Source organism: Lissotriton helveticus, chromosome 3_1 (assembly GCF_964261635.1).
Source record: "Lissotriton helveticus chromosome 3_1, aLisHel1.1, whole genome shotgun sequence".
Classification (NCBI taxonomy): Eukaryota; Metazoa; Chordata; class Amphibia; order Caudata; family Salamandridae; genus Lissotriton; species Lissotriton helveticus.
Genome location: NC_136061.1, coordinates 768,129,879 through 768,152,642, shown reverse-complemented (window position 1 = coordinate 768,152,642; position 22,764 = coordinate 768,129,879). Strand labels below are relative to the sequence as shown.

The window sequence follows — 22,764 nt, the reverse complement described above, 5'->3', positions numbered from 1 at the left end:
GGACTCAGCAGTGAAACAGGCCCCCCTGTCGAGGTGCTCACTGACCCAGATCCAGCTCATCCGGGGATAGTAGAACAGAGGATGCAACTGTGCAGACGCCCAGATGGAGAGCATTCCATATGTTGGACAGACGTAGAAAGGGCGTGTTGTGGTTGACTTGACACAGATGTAGACACGTGTTTTAAGTCTGGGAAAGGCTGGTTCTATGGGCTTTTCATCTGTTTGTTGCTTTCTAGGCATGCCACGCTGGAGTTGCTACTGTGCTGGAACCACTCCATCTACCAGTGTCTACAAAACAAAGAGTTCGGGATGGCCTGTGCTTGGATTTCATGTTCAACTATGTCTACAAATGCCTGGTCAAGTACATCTGAACTCTGCGTGTCCACATTCACTCATGTGTCTGGAAGCCAGTTCCAGTCAGGTAGGTGTCTGAACCCTGAAATTGCGTGTGAAAGGTTTTGAACATTTTTTGTCTGCCCTTTGTGTTCATTGATGCCTGTGAATACTTTCAATTGTGTATGCTGGACAGCTCCGATCTAGTTTTTCTGTGAAGGCATGACCAAAGGGAATTTGTGTCTAAAATGTCCCATCGCTGTGACGGCCTACTTAACGATGGCTTGTGCCTGCAGTCCAGGTGCTCACATAATTCTATGGGGCATATTCACAAACTGAGTTTTGAGGTAATGCAAAATGCGATTCACAAACCTACGAATGTAGATCTAAATCTTCACCTCTCCTATCCTCTCTGGCGTCAAAAGGTTAAATATCATTGGGCCGATTTTGATGATCTTTGGCATGTTTTGCTTCTGGTGGGGAGCTCTGGCCACCAGGAATAGTCAAAGCAGGCCTCCTGCCCTTTAAAAGGGCAAACTTTGCAGATGGTATTACCTGCTCCCTGTTCCAGTCTTCTCCTCTCCCGGCATCTTGCCGAGCCACTTCGCTAACAGCTAGCAGAGAACCCACCTGCCTACACTCTCACACCCCAGAGCTTCCTAGATGTATTTTAGGGCACTTGGAGTGACAGTGGGGTCCAGATCTTCCCCCAACTGGTCCTCGGGAGGTCCGGGGGGTGGAGCGCCAGAGCCACTGGCCCTGGAGCGACCCATCTAGTTCTGGGAGTCAGCTGAAGACATTACCCTTAGCAAAGCTTCAGGTGGCTTTTTGATGTTTACTACTTAGTAGTAAATGTGGGAGGGACCAGGGGAGTGAATGGAAAAAGGGGCATACTTGCTACTAAATGGGAGTGGTTTAGGGAGGAGTAAGGAGTGGCTTAGGAATCGTTAGGGATGGACATGCACCCACCCTCTAAACCATGGGTACTCACAAACTTTCTCTCGGGGGCCAAATTGACAGTGTGGTTTGTGTCTGAGGGCCGCACCAGTGGGGGCGGTGCCAGTGGGGGAGGGGGCGGGGCTAGACCAACCAAAAAAAACTGACCATGAGGTTGATCACTGGTCCCTGCAGCGGACACCTTCGTCCACTGAGCCACCAGACAACTCTCTCTCTCGCTCTCTTTCTCTCTCTCTCCATCCCTCCCTCTCTCTCCCTTACTCTGTCCCCCTCCCTCTGTCCCCCTCCCTCTGTCGCCCTCCCTCTGTCTCCCTTTCCCTCTCTCACACCCTTTCCCTCCCTCCCTTTCCCTCCCTCACTCCCTCACTGTCACTCTCTTTCCCTCCCTCACCCTCCCTTTACCTTCCTCCCTTTCCCTCCTTCCCTCCTTCCCTCCTTCCCTCCTTCCCTCTCACTCCCTCACCCGGTCTCCCTTTCCCTCCCTCACTTTGTCTCAACTTCAGGGATTCTGCACTCCTTGATTTGTTCCATAATTTGCCTGCAGTAAGAAGAATTCACATTTATTACCAGTGTATTAGTATTAGGCAGAAACTATTATTGAATCAAAGCTAATAGGATCTTGAATGCAGTAGACTCAAGTGCAAGGGACTCTGCAGTAAAGCACATGGCACCCTCCTAAACTTCACATAGTTAAATATCAGTAAAGATAAGCATTTTAAAATTCGTAATGCTGCCATGATAACTTTATCCGCCTACTTTCAGCTCTAATTTACCAATCCTGCAGGCTATACCAGTTAGAGTTCATTCTTGTTCCAAACCTTTAACTTTGGTTGAGGGTAGCCAGTAAAGCCACTCCCTTTCCCTCCCTCACCCTCCCTTTCCCTCCCTCACCCTCCCTTTCCCTTTTCCTCCTTCCCTCTCTCACTCGGTCTCCCTTTCCCTCCCTTTGTCTCACTTTCTTTCCCTCTCCCTCCCTTTCCCTCTGTCATCTCACCCGGCCTCTGTGTCAGCCCGGGCTGAGACAGCTTCGGAGCACACACACAGACAGCTGCACCGAGCGCATTAACAGGTCTTTAAAAGACCATTAACATGTTAATGAGGCTGTGTTGTTCACCTCTTAGCCTGCTCCACTCTAACTATGGCAGGAATGAGGAATCGCCCAGCCGGCCCCCACAGAGCAGCAGTCTCTGAGTCGCGCTGCTGCAACTTGTGTTGGCAGACACTATTTAAAAACAAGCATTTACAATGCAATGGTTTCGCCTTTGGAAAAATTAGAGCTATTGGCATTGTAAATGACAACATTTGTATTTATGTGTTGGTTTTGAAAACAGATAAATAAATGGCATTGTCATTTACATTGCCATTAGCTTAATCTCTCGCAAATGTGAGACCTATTGCATTTGCACCCACACATACACACAGAGCCACATACACACACACAAAGGCACACACACACACACAGCCAGCCGCACACACCACACACACAGCCAGCCGCACACGCACACACACACAGCCAGCCGCACACACACACACACACACACACACACACACACACGCACACACACACAGAGCCAGCCGCACACAACACACAGAGCCACCCGCACACACAGAGCCAGACGCACACACAGAGCCAGACGCACACACACACACACACAGAGCCAGCCGCACACACACACACAGCCAGCCACACACACACACACAGCCAGCCGCACACACACACACAGAGCCAGCCAAGCGTGCAAATAAGATAAAAAGTAACTGGGTATACGGTGGTTAGCTAGCCATGTTTAATGCTAGTTTAAAGCTAGCTTACCATGGTTGGTTTGTAGCATGGCCACCTGTTTGAATGATAGATTTACCATTTGCATTATGCTTCTATTCCTATGTTTATATTTTTCCAACTTTTCTCTTTTGAAAGTTTGGCCTAAGCCATTCTTAAGCTTTTCACTGTGACAGTGTGCCCTAGCTGATGTATCTGTTCTGGGTCAAGCAGATTCCCTTCTCTCAGTTTTAGGAACTAGACATGCCCAAACCATCACTGAAGTTCAGCTTTCTTGAGTGATCCCGCTAGAGAGGAGAGCTGACAGCCTATGTGCATCACTTGTTGTTTCTGGCTATTCTTGAACACCCTTTTTTGTATCAAGCGTTTTATACGTTGCAGTCTGGTTTGGTATTAATATACCTATATAAAGCCTCACTTGTAATTCATATGTGGTATGAAAACGAAATAAAGAAAATAATGGAAACAATTTTAGTGTCTTAAAACGTGTGCCAAATATCACTAAAATCGCTTTGTTCTGTAATTTCTTTAACATTTGGTTACAACTCTGCATTCCAGTGCTAACTTACTTTGTTAAAAAACATAAATAAGTGCCAGGGCCCTGTCAGGAGGCCACTGCAGCTTACACCACCCACTCCTGCAGCCAATGACAATAACAACACAACTACTGACCATCACATACTTACAAGCATGACAATAAAGATGTTTGAGGTCCCCAAGGCTATATGAATAGCTTGACAGCATGTATTACTTGCTTTAATGAATAAACAACTGCTGTATTGTCGCCACTACATTACACAAACAGCGCCATCATATGGCAGCTGTCATAAGTGCAGGTGTTAACAATTAAGTGCTGGTGCTGACAATTAAGTGCCGGTGCCGAGCACTGGACAACCAGCTCAAATGAATCACTGGTATTAACAATAAATCTTATAGTCATACACTTCACTTCAAAGGATGTACATTAAAATTAAAAGTTGGTATCCTAGCAACGAGGCATGCAGACAGGTCCCACGCTTGCCATGAAACAGAAGGTCAGTACTCTAGTTGTACTTTAGCACTCTGTCGGTGTGAAGCGATGGTAGAATGCTGTAGAATCACCAGCAGACTGCTCGTGAACATTTACGCTTCGTTAACATATCAATCATGTCAGAAGGTTTTCTCACACGGATGGGAATATTTCTGGGAAAGCCAACTAGGACAAGGACAGCAGAGGGGGTGAGGCCGAGCACATGTGGGTAGGCGTGAGCCGTGGAATAGGCGAGCCCTCGGGACCGGTGCCAGTGAGGGGCGCGCGGGAGGAGCGCCTGCATGTAAGCGTTGGGAGCAGGAGGTGGCTTGGCCGGGCAGGGGAGTTGGGTGTTCGGTGGGGGGCGGGCGGGGGCCTGTGGGCAGCTTAACAGCTCCTCTCCGTCACACATTGAAACCCTGGCTGGTTATTAAGCAGTAAGCACCCGACAAAAACAGTCTGTCTTTGCAGACTGCGGAGACACCCCTTCCACAGAGCCCCAGCCTCTCCCAGTGACCGCTGCGCGCCCTGTGGGTCACGGATGGATTTATTCCTCTGACTCACAAGACCAAGCAGGAAGGCGAGTCCTCGAGCCCACTTAGGTCCTGGGATCAACTTTCCAGCTGTGCGCCGGGCCAGGCATGCGTGTGTTTAGAGTCCCTGCACACGGATCATGTTTTCAGCTCTGGAGAACGCGGGCCTCTGCCCCTTGCGCAGACAGTGGCCCTCGACAATAAGGGGAAGGAAATAATGAACGGCGCGGAGGGTTCGTTGTGTGGGGGGGGGCAGGAGTAGGAGTGTGCTCTGTCACGGGGCGGGTGGGTACGGTTGCTCCCGGGGCTGGAGCGCAAGGACAAGAAAGGGGTGTGTCATGTCCAGCAGAGGTAGTAGCATGAAAGCCTCCTGCTTCTAGCCAACGAGGTGCCACCGACCCAACAAGCCCAGCTGGGTAAAGCGGACACATGTAGTACAGGCCAGAGTTGTATTTTTGCCCAATCAGGAATCCAGCAGGGGCGCGGCTTCAAACACTTGAATTAGGCTACCAAAGTCATCCACGAATCACCTTCTCCAATGTATATGGAAAACCCCAGGCAACATTACTCCGAAAGTTAAAGTAGCACCATACTTGAAAGATTGAATCCATGTGCTAGCGAACGCATCCGTCTACATAGAAAGTGTTTTATAAGTGACAAATATGATCAAAACATAAATTACGAATAGGTCTGAATTAATATTAGTAACACATACTGCATACATATATTGTATTGTGAATATTTGGTTGAAATGAAGCTTGCTGTAATACTAAGATAAAGGATTAAGGTCACCGTAAAGAATTCTGACCGTACTACCGTGAATACCCTGGGTCCATTCCAAGATGGCGACCTAATTGTGCATTTCCGTGGTTCTCAGTAAGTCTGGATGTGCCGATCCAGCGCGCAAGTGCAGGATCCGAATCTGCTCCACTGTGCATTACTTAACTGGAAGACGTCAATGGAGCACACTGAAAGAGATGCTGCGGCAGGTATGAAGCATTATTTTGGGTAAAAAGCTTTAGAGAGTAAGGTGTCCCAATGCATATGAATATAATGCAAAGATATAAAGTGATAGTCGGTGGGACGAAGAGTTCACAGGTATTCATATGTTGTTGCCGTGAGATGCGCGGCGCCTTCAGTAAAACACTTCGGTCAGTGCAAAATGACCGCTTTTTAACCGTCGCTTCAAAAACTGGAGATTATTTTTTAGCTGTCCCCAAACGGAGGTGTCAGATGTGCAGACTGCCTACAACAAGTCAGGTCCCGGGCCGCGCTGTGATTGGCTGACGTCACGGGGGTGTCCCGGGCGGCAGCCAATCACAGCGCGGCCCGGGAATGACGTCACGGGGGTGTCCCGGGCCGGCAGCCAATCGCAGCGCGGCCCGGGACAAAGGGGCGGGGCTTAAAAAAAGCACCAGAAACGCCCCCGAATCGCGTTTTCGAGTGAAAGCGCGATTGACAGCCTCTGCCTCCCAATGGCTAGCCTCCATTTATGGAGCTAGCCAATGAGAGGCAGAGGCTGTTCTAACATCACTACTGAAAACAAAAGATTTCGAGCTGGGAGGGGCTTCGCCCCTCGCCAAGTCGAAACCTAAAAATAATAATAATTAAAACGCCGGTACAATATGTGCAAGGTCCGCGGGCCGCCAGGGAAGGCTTGCCGGGCCGCTGTTGGCCCGCGGGCCGTACTATGAGTACCCGTGCTCTAAACCATTAGTCCATTGCTATTCACAAAATACACTTCTAAAGTTAGTACAGCCACAAAGGTTACCAAAACAGTAGAAAATTACTCCAGCTCAGGGTTGGAGTAAGTCCAGCACCATACATGGCCAACCACTGGTACTGCAGAACCCACCCATAGAAAATAACAGAGGTAGGGACTTAAATTAAAACCCCGTAGGAAATAATGTTTGCCTGAATGTCGCCTTCCTCAATGCGTGTGAATGCATGATCTCAGCTTCTAAAAAGTATTTGCAGGTGCCTGGTCTGCATCGGAACTCCGGGGCAGATTTATGTTAACTGGCGCATCCCCAGGGATGCGCCAGTTAACATGCGCCACAGTGCGCCACTGCTCCGCCACCCATGGTGCAAGGCAGTGAGGATGCGTGACGCATCTCTCGACGTACGGGCGGCGCATTGCAGGAGTCATGTCGCAAGTGCGACATGACTCCTGCAATGCACAGGAGCCACCTATTCCATGCATGGTGCGTCATCCTTACGCCTGCTTCAAGCAGGCGTAAGGAATTGACGTAGAAAGTGACTGAGTGAAATCTCATAGATATCACTCAGCCACTTTTAGGAGGCGTTCCTGCGCAGGAACGCCCCCCCCTGCGCAGGAACGCCTCTTTATGGCACAGGGCTTTCCAACGTGACGCATCTCTTAGATGCGTCACGTTGTAAATAGGGCGCATTGTTTGCGCCGCCGTTGCATCACATTTAGTGACGCAATTGCGGCGCAAGGAGGCGCAAGGCCATCATAAATCTGCCCCTCCGTGTTTACCTATACCTATGAATGTTGAGTCTTTGTCTAAAATTAGCTTCTGTATGACTTCGGGTGGGGATGCCTGGCCTGTCTGTCATCTAAATTAACAAATGCCTGTCTGCCTGTTGTCTGCATCTGAACTCCATCTAGGTGAGTCAGGAAAAACCCCATTTAGTTATTTTACATTTTTGCTGGATTCATACTTTGGTGCTGACATTTACAAGCTAGGGGGTTGAAGCAGGGGCTGTGTCTGAAATGAGTAGCCATCGATATCTCTGAATGCCTGGTCAGACATCAATAGTCATCCAAGTCTGTGAATGTATGGTCAGCCTCTGAACTCAGCATTCAGAATTTCACCTGTATTTGAGAATTACTGATTTGTGACTGAAATCCGTAATCACACATATCTGAGAATGTCTTGCCTGAATCTAACCTCTACAATTGCCAATATCTGTGAATGCTGACAGAGACTCCAGCTAGATGGTTCAGGAAAAACTGCGTTCAGTCTGCTTACTGGGCAGGTTTGATTCTCTGATGGTGCTGCTTACAACCCTTGTGGGTGTTTGATTGCCTGCCTGGTATAAAATACGTATTTGCCTGTGGATTGGTGGTCTGTGTTTTAACTTTCCCTTCACCTGTGCTTAAGAATTGGTCTCTGTTTGATCTCCACAATCAACCAAACGCCTGATAGAGGTTGGTTTGCGCCTGACCTCCACGCTCCCTTGTGGCTATGAATGCCTGCTGAGGGTTGTTCTGGGTGTAAACTTCACATATGTATATGTCTCGGACTGGCTGCTCGTATGGCTCATTTAATTCACTGGTCTTCAAACAGAGGTCCACATTCTCCTCGTGGGTGCAGAGGCATGTCCAAAATGGCTCAAATCACAATGAAACACCAGGGTGGCGTTTATTTAAGTACTATGAACCGTATTCTGCTATTATGCATTAGGCATATTTTTGCCCGTTTGATTGAAAAGCATTAACAAGCTGTTCAAGCAATGAGCAAGACAGGGCAAAAAAAGGTTGACGAAATCTGCTCAGAAAGTATTTAGCTTATTTTCTTAGTGGATTTGGAGCAAAACACAGTGGACAAGAACAGAGTGGCAGCCCTACTGCTTGTGGATTTATCAGCTGCATTTGACACTGTCCAACACCACATGCTCATGATCTCAGAAAACATGGAAATGCTCTATAATGGATTGCTTCTTACCTCAGAGCCAGACAATGTGTAGTTTACCTACCCATCTACATCAGCTCTCACATCCAATTCTGTGGCATCCCTTATGTGTACATCATATCCCCTCTATTATTCAACATCTACCGAATGCCTTTACCAAACCTGATTAAATCATTCATCCTCACCTGTTACAACTATGCAGATGACGTGCAAATCATTCTAAAAATGGATGGCCTTGAAGACTGCTATAACTCAAAACTTGATGATTGCCTTCATGCCATAAACACATGAATGATGAATAACCATCTAAAGCTCACTGCAAAGACAGAATACAGAAATCATGTTAGGCAGACAATGACAAAAATACCAACCTACCTCCATATGGCCTAAAAAACTTGAGGCCTCTCCAACAATATCAAGATAAGTCAGAAACCTAGGGTTAATCAAGGATTCAGATCTATCCTTGATACCACATGTCAGCATCTTACAAAGAGAGCCTTCTACACTAAGAAAATACTATATCGCACCATCCCATACTTTGGATACTAACAACAACTACAAACCATCCTCACTCTTGTAAGCTCCAAGTTTTAAAAAAAAGGTTTTATTGTTTCTCAGATACAACATAAAATACAGTAATCTCCAAACATGATTATGCCAACAGCCTATCCCTCTGCACTCCCAGATTGATTATATGCAAAATACAACTAATCAAAAATGCTGCTGCACAACTTCATGTCTACATTCACTCAAGAGAATGCACGACAACAGTCCTGCAATCGCATTACTGCCTACCTATAGCTGGAAGGGCGATGTTCTAGGCCCTCATCATTATATACAAAGCCTCCCAAGGAAAAGGACCACTAAACCTGAGTTAAATATAAGCAATACAAACAAAGAAGGACACTACACCACAAATCATCATACCACCTTACCATAAGAGACCTGAGAGCCTATTTAGGGGTGAATGAGGATCTCCAAAGGAAGACCTAATGAGAATTTTAAGACTTGATGTGAATTTTAAAGGGTATCAAATGGACCTTTAAATCATGGTAATGAACTGGGATTTCAACAATAAGAGGGGAGTGTAATTTTATAAATGCTTGTTAGGATTTAAATGTCCAGGGAGAAAGGCGGTGTTTTAAAGTAAGGTCTTAGTAGAACTTAAAAGCGACTTGAAAGGCATTTTAAAGTAGCTTTGAAGAAGGTGAGCATAGCGTGCATTTTAGAGGAGATTATCTGTCTGAGTCTTTGCAAAGGTGATAAGCACTGGATTTTGCAGAAGTTATCTAAATGACACTTTGGTAGCAGGATGTCACAGAGGTTAAAGAGTTTAAGAGATTGTCTGGACAGATAGGGGTAAAGAGATTGGCCAGACATAAGTTTATAACTGGTTCTGGTTGCAGCTCTCTAGACAGAGTATCTATATGAGGCTTTGAAGAGTGTGACTGGATGGGTATGGTTGAACAGGTAAAGAGCAGCCTGACTAGAGAATGCCTGGATGAAACTATGAATTTGCACAGGTGTCTTTTTGGAGCTCTGAACAGGGGGGTGGGAGATGTGATTTTAAAGAAAGCATCCAGAAGGTACTGTACAAGGGGTGTGGATGGAACTTTGAAATAGTGGTTTTGGAAAGGAGCTTTTATTCGAGCATCTGGATGGAGCATTGAAGGTGGGCTTGTGTGTTGATTTGAAGAGAGAATCTTGTTTTTGTAAAGTGGTGTAGATGTGATATTGTAAGGTAGGCCTAAATGACCCCTTGTTGTGTGGTGTCTGTATGGTATTTCGAAAAGAATGTATGAATAGTGCTTTGTAGGGAGGGTATCAGGTTGGGGCTTGTGGGGTATAGTGCTTTGCAGTGAGTGGTCTGATTGTGGCTGATTAGTGGCAAAGACATGCTAAGGATTTGTGAGGCCCCGGGCAGGTATATTTTGGAAGAACTTTGAATTAATTACCCCTTTTTGGCTCAAACAAGCCCTCAGTATGACACGCTGTATTGAATTATATGTTGAACCTTCAGACACAGGGAACTGAAAAGAGCTGGAAGCTCAAGCGCCTGGTGCCAACCAGCAAAACAGTACCAAAGAAAGCTTGAACAAGGTTTGATTAAGCCATTTCTATTTGAGTTTGGATCTAGATTTCTTTACTTGCAGCGACATTTAAGAGGAATTCAGTGCGTAACCAGCTTGTTACTCTCATTGTAGGAAAAATGCGCCAAGGGTGAATTGGTAGATGTTTATTGGGCTACTGTAAAATATTAAAATAAGATATATAGGCATATAATCCTTTAAATTGTAGCTTTAGTTGCAGGATATTTGTAACCACAAATATACAGCCCTTCGTTAGAGCCATCCTTGCTGTAACAGTGAAAATCAAAGCAATGAAGTTGCGGAGTTTTACAATTCCATCGATTAAAATATGAATATTTCTTCTAATTTCTCTTTCGTTACCTGGTTCCTCTTCTCCTTTTTAAGTCTTGCCTAAGCCAATGCTCTTGCGCATTGCTCCGCCGAGATTATAGTAAGCGGAAAAGAAAGGTCTACCAAAACGGCTGCGGATCGCATACAGTTCATGTGATCTTTGCGCGTGCACAGCCACATAACACACCACCATTTGTCTGTGCTTCGAATCAGACTTCAAAGGCTGCCGCTCCCCCGACCCCCCCCCCCTCCGCGTGCACATCGCGCACCACCATTTGTCTGTGCCTCGGCATCAGACTTCAAAGGCTGCCGCTCCCCCCTCCCCCACCTCCACCCCGCCACAGCAATGTTGAGAGCTTGTTTCTGGACGAAAGTGAAGGCCTACCGTGCTTGTTTACAGTAGCCTTGCTCCTCAAATGCTGTTGCTGTGTTGCAATCTCTCTAGGGACACTCAGCTTGAAAACACTCGACTTGATAGCTGCAATGCTACATCCGCTAAGCTTTGCCTCTACACACGTTGATCCCTCGCAGACTGTGCTGACTCTGCTCCTCCTGATTCTGAAACTGACCAATGCAGTCACCACACAGTCTCTTCTCTCTGTCTTATGATGTCTGCCCTGCCACCATTTACTTCGGACCCTCACACCTCCTCACCCTCACACCCCCTCACCCTCACACACCCTCACCCTCATCACTCTCGCCCCTATCACCCTCACACCCTGTCACTCTTACACACCCTCACTCACCCTCACACCCTGACACACCCTCACACACCCTCACTCACCCTCACAACCTCACACCCCTCACCCTCACAACCCTCTCACCCTCACTCACCCTCACCCCCTCACAAACCCACACACCCTCACCCTCACGCATCACATCACTCAGGAACACCACCACATCACTCAGGGACACCGCCACATCACTCAGGGGCACCACTCAGGGGCACCACCACATCACTCAGGGACACCACCACATCACTCAGGAACACTGCCACATCACTCAGGAACACCACCACATCACTCAGGGACACCACCACATCACTCAGGGGCACTACCACATCAATCAGGGACACCACGACATCACTCAGGAACACCATCACATCACTCAGGGACACCACGACATCACTCAGGGACACCACGACATCACTCAGGGACACCACCACATCACTCAGGAACACCACAACATCACTCAGGGACACCACGACATCACTCAGGGGCACCACTCAGGGGCACCACCACATCACTCAGAGACACCACTAACCCACTCAGGAACACCATCACATCACTCAGGGACACCACCACATCAGTCGGAGACACCACCACATCACTTGGGGACACCACCACATCACTCGGGAACACCACCACATCACTTGGGCACACCACCACATCACTCAGGGGCACCACTACATCACCCAGGAACACCATCACATCACTCAGGAACACCACCACATCACTCAGGAACACCACCACATCACTCGGGGACACCAGTATATCACTCGGGGCACCACCACATCACTCGGGGCACCACCACATCACTCGGGGACACCACCACATCACTCGGGAACACCACCACATCACTCGGGGACACCACCACATCACTCAGGGGCACTGTAGCGCCAGGAAACCGCTTGGTCACAGAGCGCTTTACAAATACTTTCAACATCAACATCACCACCACATCACTCAGGGGCACCACTCAGGGGCACCACCACATCACTCAGGGGCACCACCACATCACTCGGGGGCACCACCACATCACTCGGGGGCACCACCACATCACTCAGGGACACCACCCCATCACTGTGACACCACCACATCACTCGGGGACACCACCACATCACGCGAGGACATCACCACATCACTCGGGGACACCACCACATTGCTCGGGGACACCACCACATCACTCTGGGACACCACCACATCACTCAGGAACACCACCACATCACTCAGGGGCACCACCACATAATTCAGGGACACCACCACATCACTCAGGGACAGCACCACATCACTCAGGAGCCCCACTCAGGGACACCACCACCAGGGACGCGGTGATTCTCGGCTGAGAGACACTGCCAGTTGATGTGTGACTGCGTGAATGTGAACTTGCTATTGCTATTGCGGTAACTGTTTTTAATCGCCATATTTTAAAGTAATTTTGATCACTCTTACCTGCCTACTCTTCCCGGCCCTGGTCCATCGCGGCTATTGCCGTTTGTGCGGAGGGCCTTTGGGAGCAGATTCACACTTCCGGTGGGTAGCGCTCTAGCTCTGGAGCACCCTAGAGTAATTAGTCACCACCTCACGCGCACGCGCAGCGGACGCGGTGATTCTCAGCTGAGAGACACTGCCAGTTGATGTGTGACTGCGTGAATGTGAACTTGCTATTGCTATTGCAGTAACTGTTTTTAATCGCCATATTTTAAAGTAATTTTGATCACTCTTACCTGCCTATTCTTCCCGGCCCGGTCCGTCGCGGCTATTGCCGTTTGTGCGGAGGGCCTTTGGGAGCAGATTCACACTTCCAGTGGGGTAGCGCTCTAGCTCTGGAGCACCCTAGACTACTTAGTCACCACCTCACGCACACGCGCAGCGGACGTGCGAAACGGGCACGCCAGCGGCGTGCCAAAGGCAAGCCCGTCTGCGCCCGGCCGGGACCAGGGGCCAGGACCCCTGGACACTTTGACAAAATTAAGTCCATCCACTATAGTTATAACCCACAGACACTGCGGAATTTAAGGGCAGCCCCAGACGATATGTGTCTACACGCTATGTACACGGCTAACGATGTTTCAAATTGTTCGCACTGTGATTTCGAACTCAAACCTCACATTAAGACAGCCCAGGGACCCCGGCCACTAATAAAAATGTTTCTTCTGAACTGTTGTTCCCTCATAAAACATTCTGAAGAATTGTTGCTCCTTTTAGAAACTTTTAATCCCGACGCTCTTTTCTAACCGAAACATGGCTGTGGGACGAGGCTGACCCAGCCATTACACAAATCTCACAGCTAGAGTACTCATTACACAGAGCAGATCGGTAAACTGGCAGAGGTGGGGGACTTGGGATAATCTTCAAGGATTGTTTCCACTGTCGCTCATCAACTGCGGAAGTACCCGACTGCGAAAGCATGAGCTTCGCACTAGAAATCTCACCCACGTTTACCTTTTCTGGCCTGTTACTTTGCCGGCCACCAAGACAGATGGGCCGGTTTCTCGATAGCCTTCCGTCCCTTGTCGCGGAATTAGCTCTATCTCCAGCTAATTTTACAGTCCTCGGAGATCTGAACATACACCTAGATGACCCATCTGATCACCAAGCAAGGGATCTTCTGTCCAGTTTAGCAGCTTTTCAAATTGTGCAGAAGTGCTTTCACCCACACATATTAAGGGCCATCTTTTAGATGCTGTGCTCAGCAATAACCAAAAGCTCCATGTGGGCCTCCCAATCCCCCTCCCATGGACCAATCACCTACTCGTTCCTCTGAATTGGGAAACTTTTACTCCCCCCGTAGTGCAGACGCCAGCTCCACTGTTGGGAAGGAAGTGGTCGAACCTTTCTGTCAGCCAGTGGTCGACCTCACTGACCGCTATCACTCCTCTGTCCGGCCCTGATCCTGGTAAGGCCAACAGCAACTTTGATGATTGGATACAGACCTTGCTAGATTCTTTAATCCCTTTAAAATCTTTTTCCAAAAAAATCAAATCAAAAGAGGCACCTTGGTTCACTTCCAATCTAAGGGAATTGAAACAAAGGTGTAGGAAATTAGACAGGAGTTGGAGGCAGGCTCCAGAGGCCGAAAGCAGAAACGCTTACAGAGAAGCTATTAGAAAGTATAAGGCAGAAATAAAAACCGCGCAATCTGCATTTTATGAGGGCAGGATAAGCACGGCCGCTAATTCCCCTAGGAAAATCTTCCGGATCGCTAAATCGCTCATTAACATCCCACAAAAAACCCCTGACCCTAGAGAGGCCCAAATCGTTGCGATAAGCAGGCTGAATATTTCCACAAAAAAAATCAGCTTATTTCCCTCTCTTTTACCTCGCCACAGGGCAAACCCACTCTTTTTGGTGCTGAGAGGAGCCCTTCGACCACGTATTGCCCTCTAATGGAGTTCCCCCTGCTTGACGAAGGACCACTGAACACTCTAATGTCGAGAGTATCATCTGGCTCTCCGATTGACTCAGCCCCGCCGCGCCATTTTATGCTAGTCTCTGATGTAATCCGGCCAGTGATCCTGAATGTTCTAAACGCCTTCATCTACGCAGGAAAGGTGCCGCTGTCGTGGAAATGTGCCCAAGTCAGAGCTTTATTGAAGAAACCCAGTCTGGATCCTTCCTTCATGGCCAACTATCGTCGGATCTCCCTCCTTCCATGGTTGGGCAAGCTGCCTGAGATGCATATCAATACCATCTTGGTTCACCATCTGGAGTCTAACAATCTACTCCATGACTCTCAAGCAGGTTTCCGCCCGAAGCTCGGGACGGAAGCAGCCCTTTTGGCAGTGACAGAGAGCGCGCGGAGGTATCTGGATCAAGGCGGCACTGCAGCAATCATTTTGCTGGACCTCAGTGCCGCCTTCGATACGGTAGATCACAACATCCTGCTCTCCCGTCTAAAACATCTTGGAGTGACAGGACTGGCTTTCACCTGGCTGCAATCCTTTCTGGAAGAACTGTTCTTTCAGGTCTCGGAGGGCGCTACTCAATCCAAAACATGGCCCCTTAGCTGCGGGGTCCCTCAGGGATCCTCCCTGAGTCCCACCCTTTTTAATATTTATATGGAGCCTTTGGCTGGGATAGTGCATCCTTTCGGCATTGAAATTGTCACCTATGCAGATGATACCCAACTGGTGGTTGCCTTCAACCACCCTTCGGGATCATCTAGCACCCTGGGCAGCTGCCTAGAAGCAGTAGCCGACTGGATGGCACTCTCTCATCTAAAGTTAAACTGGGACAAGACAGAACTGATGTTCCTGGGTAAGTTCCCGTCACCGAGAGCAGCTATAGACTGGCAGACATGTATGGGCACTCTGCCGGAGCCTAAAGATCAGATTAAGAGTCTCGGAGTATGGCTGGATAGCACTCTCTGCTTTAATCATCAAGCTATCAAGCTCCCCACCACCTGTTTCGGCCTGATGAGGCTGTTGAGAAAAATTCTGCCCCTTCTCCCTTTTCAGGCCCGTAGGATCATGGTGCAGGCTCTTATATTGTCCCGTCTAGACTACGGGATCGCCCTGCACCTGGGTGCCCTGACGACCACCATCAAAAAACTTCAGGTGGCCCAGAATTGCGCGGCACACTTACTTTTGAAGCTGCCACAGAGACACTCAGGGTCAGCTGCTTTGAAAAAACTCCACTGGCTGCCTATCCAGGCCAGGATTCGATTTAAGGCGATGTGTACAGCCCACAAAGCTATGCGGCAAGCATGCCCGGCTATTATTTGTTCTTTAGTGACCCCCTACAACCCCTCCAGAAATCTGTGTTCTAGCACAACTTTTCTTGCAGTCTCACGGAAAGTTCAACGAGCCAGATGGGGAGGTCGTTCCTTCTCCTGGAATGCTGCCTCCTTTTGGTACTCCCTGCCCCCCACCTTGCGCAGCGAACCTGATCTACAAAAGTTTCGCAAACTTTTGAAAACCTTCCTTTTTTATTAATTTGCACAGCCTGATTGTTGTCCCTGCCCACCCGTCATAAGCGCTACGAGGCCTCAGGGTAGAAGTGCGCTTCATAAAACCGAATTTCATTTCATTCATTCATCACTCAGGGACACCACCACATCACTCAGGGACACCACCACATCACTCAGGAACACCACCACATCACTCAGGGACACCACCACATGACTCAGGGACACCACCACATCACTCGGGGACACCACCACATCACTCAGGGGCACCACCACATCACTTGGGGACACCACCACATCACTCAGGAACACCACCACATCACTCGGGAACACCACCACATCACTCAGGGACAGTACCACATCACTCGGGGACACCACCACATCACTCAGTGACACCACCACATCACTCAGGGACACCACCACATCACTCAGGGACACCACCACATCACTCAGGGGCACCACCACATCACTCAGGGGCACCACTAAGGAGCACCACCACATCACTCAGGGACACCACCACATCACTCAGGAACACCACCACATCACTCGGGAACACCACCACATCACTCGGGGACACCACCACATCACTCAGAGACACCACCACATCACTCAGGGACACCACCACATCACTCAGGGACACCACCACATCACTCGGGGACACCACCACATTACTCGGGTACACCACCACATCACTCGGGGACACCACCACATCAGTCGGGGACACCACCACATCACTTAGGGGCCCGCCACATCACTCAGGGACACCACCACATCACTCAGGAACACCACCACATCACTCAGGGACACCACCACATCACTCGGGGACACCACCACATCACTCAGGGACACCACCACATCACTCGGGGACACCACCGCATCACTTGGGGACACCACCGCATCACTCGGGGAAACCACCACACCACTCTGGGACACCACCACATCACTCAGGGGCACCACCACATCACTCAGGGACACCACCACATCACTCAGGAACACCACCACATCACTCAGGGACACCACCACATCACTCAGGGGCACCACTCAAGGACACCACCACATCACTCAGGGACACCACCACATCACTCGGGGACACAACCACATCACTCTGGGACACCACCACATCACTCTGGGACACCACCACAGCACTCTAATACACCACCACATCACTCTAATACACCACCACATCACTCAGCCCAACTACATCATCACTCAGCACCACAACAGCACTGTCCTTGCTTGCTACCAACAAGCATTGCCGTAACCAATAGGACTCGCATTAGGAAAGTGTAAGCTATTGGCTTTGTGAATAACAATGCTACACAAAGACACAAAGAGAACAGCATAGCAAGAGATGTGAAGTAGAAGGAGAATGGGGTAGAGCTAGAGATGATGTAGAAAGATATATAAAGTAGGGAGAGAAGTAAGGGATATGGAGAAATGTGAGGTAGTCAGAAGGAAAAATAAAGAGACGAAGAAGGAAGTGTAGGCAGAGAAAGAGAGGTGAAGATAGGTATAGGTTTAGCGTGAGACAGGTAGCAGGAGGCACAAATAGGGAGAAGGAAAAGTAGAGACAGACAGAGGAGTACAGAAACAGAGATGCAAAAAGAGATGCACGGTATACAGAGAAAGCAAAATGAGAAAAGGTATAGAAAAACAGGTCATATAAAGAGAGGTACCAAAAAGAGAAAAAGTTAGAGAGGGGGTAAATTGCAGAAATATAAATGTATTGTGGAGCGAAAGACAGTAGCAGCTGGCATAGGGCGTGCTGCGGGTGGTGGGTGGGGCAGGGGAGGGGCAGGGTGGGGGGGGTAGCAAACAGGTTATAGGACGGAACGGAGGAAAGTAATTAGAAGAGGTGTGGCGAGGTGAACGAAAGAGAAATTACAGAGAGATTATTTTTCAATGTATTGAATGCCTGAGAGTGTGAGGGTTAAGGCTGGGATCGCAAAGTATGCCCAAAGTTTCACGCTCAGATGTAAAATTAGAAAAAGAATCCCGTGTTTTTTATGACCACTGGTTCTTATGTCACAAATTTCGACTGTCACATTCACTCCAGCAGGGGGCCCTGGGTAATTGCCCATTCATTAAACCTCCTCTGTTTAGTTGGGAATTGGATTGGGATTTGCAAAGTTGTCTGGTTGGTCATTTTTAAAAGTTTATATGGATGCTGTTAAATTATGAGTGTGCGGATGAGTCTTTCCACTTGACTAGAAGCTAGGGGAGATGTTGCATTGCGGTCTAGGTGGAGGTTAGTTTAGTGCATCTAGATGGGGTATTGCATAGAGAGGTCTGCATGGAGCTTTGTGTAGGCTGGCTGGGGCTTCGGGAGGACATCTTCTGCATCGAGGTTTGCAGAGGTGGTCAGGATAGTGATGAGTGGGTTTGCAGACAGTTGGAAGGCTAGTCCTGTGGAGAGAAGGGCCAGGTGATACTTTCAAAGTTATAGAGATTAGCTGAGGAGGCTTGTATGGGAGTTTTCCCCTAGTACAGTCCCCGTTTCTGCAGGCCACTTAATTTCAACACAATTTGACTAAGGGGGCCATGGTTTCAAAACATTTTGCTGGGTCTCCCCAGCAAAAAAACTGTTTGAAGACGAGTGATTTAATGAGTTTTTAGTAGGCCTGGGTGGACCTCATGGAGTTTCAATCTGCGGAATTCTGCGGGGTTACAAAAAAAACTCTGGAGATTCAATGGAATTCCACAAATGGAAATAAGCATGATGTGCTGCTCGCGCTGTGATTTAGCACCAGGAGCTCGTTCCGGGCTGAAAAATCAGCACAAATGGCACCACGCTGAGTGCCAGAGGGTGCTGCTTCTCAAGTTGATTTTGCTGCCGCTCAATTAGATTTTCTTCTCGAGCGGCGGTTTCCTGACCACAAACGGTTGCGACTGCCCGCGTTGGAAAAATCTTGCTGGATGGCCTCCTAGTGACTCAAAATCGGGCTAGGGGACCCCAAATCTCACTCGCCAAGCTGCCTTAACCAGATGACCACATGAAGGACGATACACGACCTACTGCGAATATACTTTCCTGTGTCTTTTGAAAGTTACCACCGTTTCTATATTGCCACTGGAATCGATAGGCAATTTTTAAAATTAACTGAGCTCTAATAAATGACAACTGGTCCATGAATTATAACTACTATAAACTTGTTATGCCCTGAAGAAGTCAGATAACGGACGAAACGTGTTGGCTATTTCAGTGACAAGAAATTTGAATAAAGAATAAGTTTTAACTTCAAGAGCCTGTGACTGACTTCACTTTGGGAAAACTAATGTTCTTCTTTGCATCTTTATAAAACCATGTATAAGGATTAACATTGAGCATTGAGAAGAATACTTGTATTTGATTCACTATAAGGGTGTGGAGCTACTTTGTGTATATTAAATTTGAAGCGATAAGGGGATTTTATTCTCTTACTCTTTATGGGACATAGGGGATTGTGTCCCAAGCTATCAGCACCTTCTTTATGCTGCTCGGGACTTGTAGGGGACGTTAGATCAGTGCGGGAATTTGTGCTTTGATCCCCTTTTTTTTGTTTTTTTACCGGTTTTGAGCCACATGAGAAAAAATTCTGCCACACAGCAATTGGCGGAATTTGCCCAAAACTCAGTCAACTGCGCCGGCGGAACAGAATATATCCCTCACCCCTAGTTTTTAGAGGCTTGTTTCTTACTGGTGTTGTCCACAGTCCATGAGGGGCTCCCAGGCTTTATTTAGCAGGGAGAGAGTTAGAAGCGCTGTTCCCTTACACATCCTCTCAGCCTCTTTCTGAAACTGAAATCCTCTTCCATGTTAGTTTGGGTAGAGTCCGCTTTACATTGTTTGTGCTTTTGCCTGACCTCCTCTCCTTCGTCCTCTCTGCTGGAGTCCACCACTGACTGGGCAAAGTATGCTCCATAAGTAACCCTTTCAGCGACCAGCAAACACCACCAAGGCCGTGTTGTTCCGGTAATCTGAGAGGGCACACAGAGGGCCTCGCTGCCAGTGTCCCACGCACTCCCACTGGCAGTGACGTTAGGAAACCTTGGGGGCCATGCCCCTTCTGCAAGGGATGGTGAGGGGGCCCTCTGAAAAGCTGAGCCCCTCCCGCCCCCTTGATGCATAGAAGACTGTGTGGGGCACACCGAGGGGGTGGAAGGAGTCCCTCACGCCCCTGCGCACTGGGCAAGACAGCATGCCCACAGTTTTTATTTATTTATTTTTATTTATTTTATGTGTTTTTATAAAGCGCGGACTTTACCCGAAGGTTTCAGAGCGCTTCACAATAGGAGCAGTACTGATAGAAGAGGAGAAAATCACAAGTGAACAAATTACAAAAGCAAACGTTACGTTACATGAGGCAATAGTGACAAGTGAGCAAACAAAATACAAGCGGTAGCAAACAGTACAATACAGGAGAAAAAAGTGACGTGTGCAAGTTACAAAAGCGTACAAAGTACAAGTAGAGGTATAATACTGCAATAAATGGCAGACACTCAAAACACAAGAACAAACAATGTTACATAGGCAATGGTGGCACTTGTGCAAGTATCAAAAGCAAACAGAATGCAAGAGGTAGCAAACAGTGTGTTACAGGAGAAAAGTGAAGTGTGCACACTCAAACCACAAGAACACACTGGGAATGCACTTCCATAGTCATGGAGAATAGAATTTCCTATAATGGAAGGACTTCCTTCAGATAATAGAGAGGGCGTGAATTAAATTGTATATATTCTGAGTGGAAACCTTAGGTGCCGGAGATGTGGAATTGCGTCCACACTAATGACAGCCAAATACCAGGCCGCCTGGTGGATTTTCTAACAAATGACAGTCACAGATTTGGGGCTGTTACTAAAAGCTGTGCATGAGCCGTTTATCCCGCCCCTTTCACCCCCAGGCACGGCCGGACCGGCCATTCTGAGCTCTAAAGTTTCCCAGTGGACTGTAGGCGAGGAATCACCCCCCTCAGGAGGATGGGCCGCCGTGGCCTATATAAGCCCCCGAGGCCCCTTTATGAACAGCGGCCTGCCCTCCTGCAGAGAGTGGCTGGGTCGATCATTTGTGCCAGGGCTGGCGTTGGCTTCCAGCCTGGCCCTGCCCCCTGCACGTCTGTAATTAAACCAGAAGAAAATTAAATGACCATTCCCTGCGGTCTTTATCGAACCGCGCAACAAGTGATCTCACAAACTGTCTCAATCTCGTGCTGTGGGAGATGGGTACACATTGTGTCAAACTCACCCCTCACAGCAGCCAGAATCCGCATAAATAGATGCAGCACATTACGCAAGGACATCCCAGGAACTCACAAATAACTTGTGGAAAGGAGCTATTGTCTGAGATTCAGATTCTTACTTTTACTCGAGAAACAAAGAGGACTCCATATCTCAGCTATGCAAGGATGCGGGACTATGCACTCTTTCACAATCTCATGCACAATGGAAGGTACCATGCAATGCTGCAGTGCCGCGCGCATTCTTACCGGGTGCCTTCCTAAAGGGAGCAGAGCAGGCAGTTCACAAGTCCTTGTGCCGAGAACTCCTTGTGCACGCGTCCTGGTGAGGGAGCCTCTTGACCATAAATTCGGATGGCCAAAACAGCCGGTGCGCGAGTCTTGCTGCTAAAAGGGTCTGAACACAATCCCGGTGCAGAGCGCAGCTAGTGCACACACAGCTGGGAGGAGAAGAGACTATGCAAACGGATGTGCTCCAAGAGCAACTTGTGCACTGTTCTTAGGGATAAGAATGTCCTGATCACTAGCCTGAGTGCACGGGGGTCCACGCCCTGATGCCGAGGGTGCCCTGTGCACAAATCCTGATTCTGAGAGCTTTCTCGCACAAGCACCAGTGCCAGGAGGTATCTTGCCCGGGCGCAGCCTGGGTACCAGTGATGCAGGTGCCCAAGCGTGTGCACAGGCCCTGGTGGCGTCACCAGCCTGAGTAGACGTCCCACAGACAGTCCAGGCATACACTCTTGGTGGACACAACAGCCTGTGCACAATTCCTGGTGCTGACGGCAGACTGAATGTAGTTTTGGTTTTAAGAGAAACCTTTTCACAATGTCTGTGCAGAGCAGTCTGCACAGAAATCCTTGGACTAGAAGCAGTCCCGGTGATGAGAGAAGTGTAGCACAAATCCTGGCACTATAGTGCTGCTGGAAGAAGCGTGCACAGAAATTCTGGCGCCGACGGCAGCCTGGGCGAAAGCTCTTGGTTTGACTTGAGGGCAGCCTGTGTACAAATCCTGGTGATAAAATGATCCTGTGAACAAATCCTGGTGATGAAATGATCCTGTGAACAAATCCTGGTGATGAAAGGAGCCTGTGAACAAATGATCCTGTATGCAAATCCTGCTGTCGAGAGTAGCTGCGCTCAAGCCCTGCACACAAATCCTGGTGCAAGGGTCAGCCTGTGCGTGAGTCCTTGTTTTGTGATCCTATGAGCTGCCTGTATACCAATCCTGCTGC

The 22,764-nt window shown here is 48.6% G+C and overlaps 1 protein-coding gene across 1 annotated transcript in view; it reads right to left on the bottom strand.

Moving 5' to 3' along the window:
* DENND2B (DENN domain containing 2B) overlaps positions 1-21,918 on the bottom strand; it is a 1,120,876-nt gene extending 1,098,958 nt beyond the window's left edge. The window contains exon 1 of the mRNA XM_078680987.1: positions 21,782-21,918. The gene's annotated coding sequence lies outside the window, so the exon portion shown is untranslated. The remainder of the gene's footprint in view (positions 1-21,781) is intronic.
* Between the last annotated feature and the right edge of the window lie 846 nt (positions 21,919-22,764).